This window comes from Corythoichthys intestinalis, chromosome 7 (genome assembly GCF_030265065.1).
Source record: "Corythoichthys intestinalis isolate RoL2023-P3 chromosome 7, ASM3026506v1, whole genome shotgun sequence".
NCBI lineage: Eukaryota > Metazoa > Chordata > Actinopteri > Syngnathiformes > Syngnathidae > Corythoichthys > Corythoichthys intestinalis.
The window spans coordinates 26,780,325-26,793,146 of record NC_080401.1 but is presented as its reverse complement, the minus strand read 5'-3'; positions in this window follow the sequence as shown (position 1 = coordinate 26,793,146).

Genomic DNA, 12,822 nt, shown 5'->3' with positions numbered 1-12,822 from the left:
CATTTATGTATGTTTATGTCATTTATGTAGAAGCAGAAAAGCAGGATACAGGAGAAAGCATTCTGAGACAGACGTCGGGATTTCATAACAAACTGCAGAAAAATTGAGTGAATGAATATATCACTGATGATGAGTTCTAGTTTGGATGACTAGTTCATGTGAAGCTCCAAAGCAATGTCCTTAATTCATTTTAAAAACCTCTTAAGAAATCATATTTTGAGTAGGATTTCTGTATTAAACACAGAATATAAATATGGTGTTCCTTTATAAGGGGAAAAAACAAACCTCAAAAATCACATTTAAATGAGGAAATTATAATGTGCAAGTGAGGTAGGAGCTTGTTAATGGGGAAAAAAATTAACTGAAGTCCAGTTTACACTGGACATGCCACTGTCAAAATGTCAGCAACTTTAGAACTTCAAAGTTCAAGATGCATGAATCAGCCCTTAACTAAATTATGCTCAACAAATTACAAACTAATCACTAATTATGTCCATCCCTGCTACACTTAACCTGATAAAACTGTACAGACAGGAAAAAAATGTCAGTCCGTATTATTTTATTTTTGCATACTTAAAATCTCTCCATCATTAACACCTAGATGTACGACTTCATTTTATCTTCCATTCAAGGTCTTAACTGCATATAAATGGAGAATAAAATTCTTATGAAGTGGGCAGAATCTGGATTTGATAATAAAAGCCAAAGTCAAACTATAATTCCATAATAGGTTCTTGGTGCATACATTAGGGATTATTTGGCCCTGAATACGTGTGAGATAGTAATTTAGTGTAAAAAATTTAAGAGGGAGAAGGATGTTGGTATCTCAGCCAGAGTATATCTGCAAAACACCTTAGGTACTGTAAAAGTTTTAGGCTTGAGTATAATACAAATATATAATAATTTAATATCTATACACTGTGTGTATTATATATATATATTTATATATATACGTATATATTAGGGCTGTCAAAATCATCGCGTTAACGAGCGGTAATTAATTTTTGTAATTAATCCCGTTAAAATATGTGACGCAATTAACGCACAAATGCCCCGCTCAAATAGATTAAAATGAGAGCACAGTGAAAGGTGTACTTGTGTTTTTCGGAGTTTTGCCGCCCTCTGCTGGCGCTTGGGTCCGACTGATTTTATAGGCTTCAGCACCCATGAGCATTATGTAAGTAATTATTGACATCAACAATGGCGGGCTACTAGTTTATTTTTTGATTGAAAATTTTACAAATTTTATTAAAACGAAAACATGAATAGGAGTTTTGATATAAAAATTCTATAGCTTGTCTTTTAAGAACTACAAGTCTTTCTATCCATGGACCGCTTTAACAGAATGTTAATAATGGTAATGCCATCTTGTTGATTTATTGTTATAATAAAGAAATACAGTACTTATGTACCGTATGTTGAATGTATATATCCATCTTGTGTCTTATCTTTCCATTCCAACAATAATTTACAGAAAAATATGGCATATTTTATAGATGGTTTGAATTGCGATTAATTGCGATTACTTACGATTAATTAATTTTTAAGCTGTAATTAACTTGATTAAAAATTTTAATCGTTTGACAGCCCTAGGATATATATATATTAGGGCTGTCAAAATTAACGCGTTAACGCGCGGTAATTAATTTTTTAAATTAATCACGTTAAAATATTTGACGCAATTAACGCACATGTCCCGCTCAGACAGTATTCTGCCTTTTGGTAAGTTTTACAGCAAGGCTTTTTGTGCTAACAGTGAACTCTTGTGGTCGCTTTGCGACATGGTTTATTGGTTTTCTCCTCTCGTTCAATATGGCTGCAAGACGTCTCTGTTGTGCTTATATGATCCTTGGACAAGATTTGTCCGTAAGTATGGTTGTTGTAAAGAATGTACATATTATGTTAATAAGCGAAATGTTATATGTTTGTATGAGACGCTTTTTGTTTATGTTTAGTTAACCTGTATAGCGTGCTAAACTAACGTTGTTGCTAATGCAATGCTTGTGTACTTTTTTTTGTAGTTTTAAAGGGGACAATTGTTTGAAACCAATTTATTAATAAATCAGATGAAAAAGGAAGAAGTCTGATTATTAAGGCGTCGTTCACTAGCTGTCTAGCGTTGGAAAAAGTAGACACTTCGGAGTGAGGACAGCATAGACAGATTTGAATGACAGTAGATTGAAATGCCCACTACAGTCCTTATGTACCGTATGTTGAATGTATATATATATATCCATCTTGTGTCTTATCTTTCCATTCCAACAATTTATTTTACAGAATATATATATAATTCACAGAAAAATATGGCATATTTTATAGATGGTTTGAATTGCGATTAATTGCGATTAATTACGATTAATTAATTTTTGAGCTGTAATTAACTTGATTAAAATTTTTAATCGTTTGACAGCCCTAATATATATATATATATATATATATATATATATATATATATATATATATATATATATATATATATATATACACACATATATAAATGCTGCCATAGGAGATTCATGTCTCATTTAGCACCCGAACCATTTTTAACTTGTCCGTTTTACCCTGGAGACCCCCGTTTATAGACGTCGCTCAAACGCTTTTGTTCCAACCAAGCCATAAAAACAAGGTAAGTAATTATATTTATTATTCGAAATGTCTGTCATTTGTAGCTTAGAATAATTAATTGATGTCTAATATTTAGTTGAAAAATAAAAAACGACGACTCACATATTTTAAACTTTTCAACAAATGATGTCACAATGAAAAATTGTGCCTGTAAATATGTCAAGGGTATCTTACCTCATAGCTATCGCTTAAATGTATTTTTTTTTTTTTGTTACTGTCGCATTTCCCCCAATATTTTAGATGAGAAATAATCGATCCAAACAAAGAAAAAATGAACACAAAAAAAAAAGTTTTTAAAAGAGTCAATATATAAAAAAGAAAATCTTGACATCTCCTTGATGTCTGTGATGTCTGAAACGCGACCCTTGTTATATTACCATGATTCACCCATAAAATCCCACCAAAATACGGCCATTCACAGCTGTGTCTTGACACTCGGTGATACATGCTACATGGAGTTTTTGGATCGAAACAAGGTAAGTACGCGATAATATCTCGTTAAAATTATGGCGTCTTTAATTATGCTCTCTCATGCTCTCACCTCCAGTTAGCGTTTTGCTGTTGAAATGTTTTATTTCTTTTTTAAATGCCCCCCTGTTCAAAACTTTTTCCCCCATAAAATTGAGATTTTGAGCTTTCCAATGATGTATCACACATGCATATTGGACAATTTTGAAATTTGGCCAAATTGGGGGTCTTAAAGCGGAACTTCAAGTCACCTGAATGTTTTCCGCCGTCTATATAACTACTGTACAGGTGATCTTTGTTGGAAGTTACAAATTGAAAGTTGTGTAATTTGCAATTGAATTGTGACCAGTCAGCATGTCTAATGCCTCTTAAACAAAGTCAGCTGGAATAGGCCTCATAACCATGACCACGGACAGGAACAATAGTGCAAAAATGATTGATGGATTTGCTTATTCTGTGAAATGGGAGTGGCAACAAGGGAAGTCTTATGAAAATTATCATATTTGAATAGTTACCTACTTGCATTCATTACTGAACTACTTGTAACATAGACTCTTAACAGCACGTTCAGATCTGCCTTATTATCTTTGAACACGCATGCTCCCTGCAGTTTTAATGCCCCGAAAAAGCTTACGCTGCCTACCTACTTTTTGTCATAATCCTCTAAACCACTGCCTTCTCAAACCCTTTACCTTCTCTTTCAGAATTTTCCATTTCAATCAGTATTAATTTCCGAAGAGCTTCTTAGTAGATGATCTCTTTCATGTTTAAATTGGGGTTTGTTAAGGAGTAATGAACCTGTATGACTCACTGTCTGTGATCCTTTCTGAAAGATGGAAGTCCATTTTTAAAACACACCAGGAGAAAAAAATTAAGTGGTGTAAAGATCTCTTTGACTTGCTCGGCGAAAGCAACATAAGGAAACCAGGGACATTTTCTGCTCGAACGGCTGGTACTTAAGCTTACCGCATGTACATTGCACTTCAGTGTAGTAATTTGCGGTGGAACATATCTCCACGCTCAATCCGGTGCAAAGATGAAGCTAACTAGCCATCAGTTATTATTTATTACGCATGAGTGCGTATGAGCATGTATTTATATATTTAATGAAACATAGACTTAATAATATATTGACAGGGCGCGGGGCCAATGCATCGGGGGCCTATCTCCGTCAATGCTGACCAAGTGGAAACACAGACAAAGAGCTTTTTACGTTGAAAATTCTTGTGAATAAATGCTTAAATCCCTGATTTCTTTATAGATATGGACGCAAAACATCTCGATTCTTGGTTAAAAGCAGAGAGAAAAAAACCAAAACGGGCAGTTAGCATTTCTTTTATGTAAATATGTCGAATGTACTGCTAGTCTAAAAGCCACGGTGGTACCACCTTATCACTACAAAGAGCTTTTTACGTTAAAAATTCTTGTGAATAAATGCTTAAATCCCTGAATTCTCTATAGATATGGACGTAAAACAGTCGATTCCTGGTTAAAAGCAAAAAACAAAAAAAAAACAAAAAACAACAGGCAGTTAGCATTTATTTTACGTAAATATTGCGAATTACATCGCCAATGCCATAGCGGCTATTTCTCCCATAGATTTCTTCACAACGTTTCAAAATGCATGCATGGTATGAAAAATATAGCACCTTACCTTGTACCTAGTACATTACCTTGAATCCTCGAACAAATCACTCCTGAGACAATCCTTCCTGTTTGTAGGCGGTACAGGTTTTGTACTTTTCCAACCTAAATCCAGCGTTAGATAGCCGTGTGCATATGTTTTAGAATAACTCCTCTTGATGCTGGGTGTGGGCAGGCGCCCTACTTGAAGGCGTGGCGCAGTTTCTGAGGGAGGGACCCATTTATATCATTATGAAGTCTATGAATGAAATCAATTTGGTAATAAAGGCTTGGAATTCCCATATAGTATTTTAAATGCAAATGTTCCAATCTTCCATTCATGGAGAAATCTTGAGTTTAAAATCAAACAGAACTTTCTCTGAACTAGGAGAGCTGTGATTGACTTGCATAGGCTATAAGGCTGAGATATTATTAAATCAAGCTGCTGATCTACACTTACTGGTTGGCACACATACTGTCACACAGGGTGGTTTAGTATGTGTTCAGTGTCTCAAAAGCAAAGAGTTGATCGGTTTTGTCCCAATCTATATCAGATTTGGTCACAAGATTAGAATCCTGTCCAGTTTACATGTATTTTCAGCACCATTTCGCTTTTCGGCTGCTGTTATTAAACCAGTAGGTAAACAAGTGTGCTGTGTGGGACTACTTCTCTCAAGAAACTAAAGATCATAAAAGGGTAATCGTGGAATATTTGTAAACAGAGTACTTCTCGAGAAGGTACTAGCAGGGCCTACTTTAATCCGAAAAATATGATTTGTCATTTACTGGGTTGCATTATTTTTTTGCATTACTAACCCTAACCCTAATGGATTATATCGGCAAAATATATCTTAAAAAATCTGATCAGAAGTTTAAATAACAAATATATAAACATATATACAGTGGGGCAAATAAATATTTAGTCAACCACTAACTGTGCAAGTTCTTCTACTTGAAAAGATTAGAGAGGCCTGTAATTTTCAACATGGGTAAACCTCAACCATGAGAGACAGAATGTGGAAAAAAAAAAACACATTGTTTGATTTTTAAAGAATTTATTTCCAAATAAGAGTGGGAAAAAAGTATTTGCTCACCTACAAACAAGCAAGATTTCTGGCTGTCAAAGAGGTCTAACTTCTAACGAGGTCTAACGAGGCTCCACTCGTTACCTGTATTAATGGCACCTGTTTTAACTCATTATCGGTATAAAAGACACCTGTCTACAACCTCAGTCAGTCACACTCCAAACTCCACTATGGTCAAGACCAAAGAGCTGTCGAAGGACACCAGAGACAAAATTGTAGACCTGCACGAGGCTGGAAAGGTAAAACGCTTGGTGTAAAGAAATCAACGGTGGGAGCAATTATTAGAAATGGAAGACATACAAGACCACTGATAATCTCCCTCGATCTGGGGCTCCATGCAAGATCTCACCCCGTGGCGTCAAAATGATAACAAGAATGGTGAGCAAAAATCCCAGAACCACACGGGGGAACCTAATGAATGATTTACAGAGAGCTAGGACCACAGTAACAAAGGCTACTATCAGTAACACAATGCGCCTTCAGGGACTCAAATCCTGCCCTGCCAGACGTGTCCCCCTGCTGAAGAAAGTACACGTCCAGGCCCGTCTGCGGTTCGCTAGAGAGCATTTGGATGATCCAGAAGAGGATTGGGAGAATGTGTTATGGTCAGATGAAACCAAAATAGAACTTTTTGGTAGAAACACAGGTTCTTGTGTTTGGAGGAAAAATAATACTGAATTGCACCATACCCACTGTAAAGCATGGGGGTGGAAACATCATGCTGTGGGCCTGTTTTTCTGCAAAGGGACCAGGACGACTGATCTGTGTAAAGGAAAGAATTAATGGGGCCATGTATCGAGAGATTTTGAGTGAAAATCTTCTTCCATCAGCAAGGGCATTGAAGATGAGACGTGGCTGGGTCTTTCAGCATGACAATGATCCCAAACACACACCCAGGGCAACAAAGGAGTGGCTTCATAAGAAGCATTTCAAGGTCCTGGAGTGGCCTAGCCAGTCTCCAGTTCTCAACCCCATAGAAAATCTGTGGAGGGAGTTGAAAGTCCGTGTTGCCCAACGACAGCCACAAAAAATCACTGCACTAGAGGAGATCTGCATGGAGAAATGGGTCGAAATACCAGCAACAGTGTGTGAAAAGCTTGTGAAGAGTTACAGAAAACGTTTGGCCTCCGTTATTGCCAACAAAGGGTACATAACAAAGTATTGAGATGAACTTTTGGTATTGACCAACTACTTATTTTCCACCATGATTTGCAAATAAATTCTTTAAAAATCAAACAACGTGATTTTTTGGGGGGGGGGGGGGGGTTCATATTCGGTCTCTGATGGTTGAGGTTTACCCATGTTGACAATTACAGGCCTCTCTAATATTTTCAAGTGGGAGAACTTGCACAATTAGTGGTTAACTAAATACTTTTTTGCCCCACTGTATATATAGCGATATCTCTACCATTCATTTCTTTATACACAAAATATAGCACATACCTAGGACAAAACATTTGTCAAAACCCAGCTCTACTTCCCACCAGCTGATAAGGTTCAAGCAGTTGGAGAACGGTTTGTAAATTTGTCAGGAACACCTGCATTTACACTACTAGTATATATGTTGTTGATACCAAATCTGCATCATTCCACTGAAACGGCATCTAATGGATTACCTTAATTATTGATTAAGGATTCATGGTCTGTGCATGACGCCAAAGTTATGATTACATCTTTGTCTTAACATCTCTGAGGTCACAGTGAATGATGTTGCTCTGTCTGATCACTACTGCATTATGTTTAAAATGACCACCCCTGTCCATCCTCTGAAAAGGGAAACAGAGGTGATTAGGAAGCGTTACATAAGTGATAACACTTGTGCGTTATTCACACAGGCCTATGCCTCACCATTAACCCCTACGATAGCTCCAGTGGAAGAACTTGTAAATAGTTTCAGTTCCAGTGTGATGACTGTAATGAACACTATTGCCCCGATTAAGACAAAAACTTTGTCAAGAAAGAAGAGGTCACCCTGGAGAAATGCCATACTAGCTATAAAACAAAAGCAAGTTTGTAGACGAGCAGAACGCAGATGGCGAAAAAACAAACTCCTAGTTTTTTATTATATCTACAAAGAGAGTCTTCGCAAATACAACCAGGAACTGAAAAATGCTAGACAGTCATATTTTTCAGAGATCATTAGTAGAAACACCAACAATACTCGCACACTATTTTCTGTTGTTGACAAACTGACAAACCCACAAGCATCAATGCCTCAGGAATTGGCATCTGAGGTGTCCTGAAATAACTTCGCAGCATTCTTTACACACAAAGTACTAAAGATTAGACAGTGTGCAACTCCAGATTAACAAATGTTACACTAAATGCCTCCCAAAATGTCCCCCACGTCAATCTTAGACAGTTTAGCCTCTTGGACTATGCCACTTTAACAGAAATTGTGTCGAAATTAAAGCCCACAACATGCTGCCTTGACATCCTTCCTTCAAACTTTTTCAAAACTCTTTTTCATTGCATAGCCCTAGACATACTTTAGATTATAAATACTTCTCTCCAAACAGGAGAGTTTCCTCAGACTTTAAAAACTGCAGTAATAAAACCTCTCCTAAAAAAAAACTAATCTGGATGCCTCAACCATTAGTAATTACAGGCCAATATCAAATCTGACATTCCTGGGGAAAATTATTGAAAGGGTTGTGTTTGAACAGATCCAGACTTTTATGATGCAAAACAATCTTTTTAACTCATTTCAGTCTGGATTTCGGCCACAACACAGCACCGAGACCGTGCTTATCAAAGTCCTAAATGATATTCGTCGGAATACCGATGCAGGCAAATCATCTGTTCTGCTACTATTGGATCTCAGCACCGCATTTGATACGGTTGATCACAACATACTACTCAGCAGATTGGAACAGTGGGTAGGGCTTACTGACACTATTCTTCAGTGGTTCACATCCTATTTACATGACAGGGATTTCTTTGTGTCAGTCGGAAACTATCAGTCAGAACGAACCAAATTCACGTGTGGAGTCCCTCAAGGGTCAATTCTTGGACCACTCTTATTTAACATCAATAGACCCTACCCACCGACGTCACAAAATCACGTGCTCGCTGTATTGTTCCGCCCCCTTGTCCGTCATTTTGTGTCTGTATTATCAATGGTCTCAATTGATCGAGCAATTTATAATGCATTTCATGGAAGACCCGGTGCTTTCGGATGCCGTAAACTCACTTGATGCGTTGCATAAAAGGCGTTATGTGGAAAAGCTTCAGTTTAACCATTCGCCAGATCCATATTTGATGCCTAAATCGATGTTTTTCGACCCGCTGTCTCCGCCGTATTTGCCTGTCATCTGCTAGCTACCCTGATATGTACAACTATCTTGTCCACACAAAATCAGCCTATTCTCACGAAAGTTTGAAAAACTTTAAGAGCTTGGATGCTTATAAATACTTCGTTGCTGGTTGGGTGAAACAGGTCCTCGTCCACGAAAATTCGGCAGGAATCTATCTTGTGCTTGGAAAGGTGAGTTACGAAATTTTCAATTCAAAATCTTTTGTTCTTGCTAACATCCACTGTCAAGTCTAATGTATTTCATGTCATTTGTCAATGGAGCTAGGGCTTTTAATGTTTATATGGTTTAGCGATAGCACTCTCACTACATACATATGTGTATGTTGTCGGCGGTTAGCCTAGCAATGATCTTAATTGTGGTTGTCAGCCCAAAACCCTCTAAATATATATTAAATGCATCTTACCAGATATAAAATGACTACTACATAATCTGTGGTAATCGTTCGGAGCCCAGTTTTCTCGTCGAATTGCAGCAGCCCATCTCGCTCTCTCCTCTCCGAGTCTCTCGGAATCCGGTAGAACTTCAAGTCTCTCCGTCTATCTTCTCTGTTATTGCAACCGACCGCCACACACGCCTTCACCATTTTGATTATTAATGTTAACGAGCAGAAAAACACGCCGTAAATAGGAGGAATGTACGTTGCCGTAACAGGTAAACACGATGTGTTGACGGACAATTGGGCGGCACCAGTCAGGAGAGCGGAGTTGTGACGTCACATGGGTAGGGTCTATATGCTTCCGTTAGCTCAGATAATGGAACAGTATGACATCTCCTATCACGCATATGCAGATGACACACAACTGTACATTTCTGTGTCCCCACATGATTATAGTCCCTTAGTCTCCCTGAGTAAATGCATTCATCAAATCAATGAATGGATGTGCCAGAATTTTCTCCAGTTAAATGTGGAGAAGACAGAGGTGATCATTTTTGGGCCAAAAAAGGAAAGGTCAAAGATAAGCAGCCAACTTAGCACAATGTCACTTACAGCTACAAATCAAGTCAGAAACCTTGGCGTAATTATTGACTCAGACCTAAAATTTGATAGCCATCTAAAGTCTGTCACTAAATCCGCTTATTACCACCTAAAAAATATAACCAGAATTAAGGGGCTTCTGACTCAACAAGACATGGAAAAACTTATGCATGCATTCATTTTCAGCAGATTGGACTATTGCAACGGTATATTTACGGGTCTTGATAAAAAATCAGTCAGGAAGCTGCAGCTAGTACAGAATGCTGCAGCCAGAGTCCTCACAAATACAAGAAAGCTGGACCACATTACACCGGTTTTGAAATCGCTACACTGGCTTCCAGTGAGTCAAAGGATAGACTATAAAATACTACTGCTCGTCTACAAAACACTTAATGGCCTTGGAACAAAATACATGCTTGACTTGTTAGATTCCTATGAGACATCTAGACCCCTAAGGTCGTCTGGAACCGGTCTTCTGCATGTTCCAAGAAAAAGAACCAAGCTGGGTAAGGCAGCATTTAGTTATTATGCTCCTCACCTCTGGAACAAGTTACCCGAACGTTTGAAGTATGCTCAAACTGTTAGCTCTTTTAAATCAAGGCTAAAAACGCTTTTGTTTAGCACTGCATATCCATAACTGTCTATATATTTCAATCTACCTGCTTTCTATTCCTCTTGTGCTTATCTCCATTGCTGATTTCAATTATTATCAGTAGTAGTAGTTTTTGTTTTATTTTTATTTTATTTTTATTTATTTTTATTCTGTGATTAAATGCGATCTTTTGTCTTGGTTTTTACGTTGACGTTATATACGTGTTGATTTAAATGTGATTTTTATGATCTTCATGTGATGTAAAGCACTTTGAATTGCCTTGTGTTGAATTGTGCTGTATAAATAAATTTGCCTTGCCTTGCCTAAGTGATAGTGGATATTCCTGTTTCCAATCCCCTATGTGCCTCATTACACTATGTTGTAACCTGTTCAAAGAAGAGTCCAAAAACGGTTTATTATCTACAGACTAAGCAACATAATGCAACAACATGGCGCTCAACACGCTCTGTGCAGTCAATGTGAAGCCCATCTTGGGACTTCAGATAATTATCTATTATGCATTTTTGAACGTTTACTTAGACATTAGAGAGCCCATATTTTTAACAAATAAGTAAAAACGTCCACTTTTTGTGTCAAACTACAGTGTTGTTTCTAATTACAACTATTATTTGTGTGATTTTAAAAATTCGTATAGTTTACAGGTATATGCGGTTTCTGAAGTTGACTGGTATTCGTAACTTTTTAAGCCTTCTACTACAAGGCAGGAGGCATTTCTTTCTGCCTTACGTTTTACTCAAGAACACCTCGTTACCTTCTGAACCTAGTAAGCATGACATGTAAAGAGTCATGCCAGTCAGCAGAAGTGCAAGTAAACCACCTTGGTCTCATTTAAACAGTGGCAAAATGTGATCATTCTCTTTTTGAATGATTTCCACGGAATCCAAGGGGCAACCATTCATTTGCAGGAGCACCAGCAACCAATTTTCAGACATTGTTAAATATTTGTAGTGAGCTACTGTCAGTGTGAAAATAGATACCAAAAGTACGATTTCTCATGAGCAAAGACCCAAAGCTCTAAATTACCCTCTGTTGCCAACTACCGCTAATCCTACTCTTTGATACTCAAACTCTGAACATGTTATTTTAGGACATTTAAGATTTAATGGCTCTGTTGGGAAAAAGGGGATTGCAAGAAATGATATGAGTGATTTCAAGTGCAGCATCCCCCCATCTTTCCATTCCCCCCTTTTGTTCAACTTAATATACCCTCATGGTCCCACCCACACACATTTCAAAAAATATAAAGCATAAGCTTAGCAGCGCTTAAGCCTGCCTGCGCAGATCTGAATTTGATGGGAAGGACAAAGACCTCTTGCTGTTCTTCTGATACCAGTAGCTGCAGTATATAAAGAGGATATGCAATCACATACTTGAAAAATTAGAATCTTGTGGTTTCTCAGTGATAGCCAAGTAAATGTTTGCTTATACAGTACTTTCTATTTAAGGAATTCGATCTGCTCAAATTCAGCCAGATGCTATGGAGTCAAATTTGTGGAGGAGGATTAGGACAAGTGGAGGAAAAACATGGTCTGCACTCAGCAGAAATCTCACTTTTTGTGAATTCTGACTTTCTAGTGAGAATTCTGACTTTATTCTCAGAATACTGTAATTTTTACTTTAAAGTCAGGAAACAAAATTTTACAATTAACTATCATTTCCGATACTTTACTGTACTTTGCTCCACAAATCTTCCTATACTTATATCCATCCATTTTCAACATCGCTTATCCTTGTTGGGGTGACGGGGTTCTGGAGCCTAATGCAACTTACTGTGGCAAAAGGCAGATTTCACCCTAAAATGGTTGTACTTATTCTATTTTATTTATTATTTACTTTGCATGTTTGCGATTCATGTCGGCTGATATAGACGGTGAGAAGTGTTGCATGTGACAGGCAAGCTAATTTTCTTAATATTGACACATGATACATGGATACAAAGCAACTCTACTTGTTAGTTATCAGTGTTTTTGGACTGTCAAATTGTCACCACTTTTACGAGAACGAGACTCATGAAACGACCGCCTGGACCATTACAGCGCCAGGCTGTGACGCGGCACATAAAGTAGCAAAAGCGCACCCTGCTTCGGTTGCATTCACAAGCGAAGCAGGGTTCGC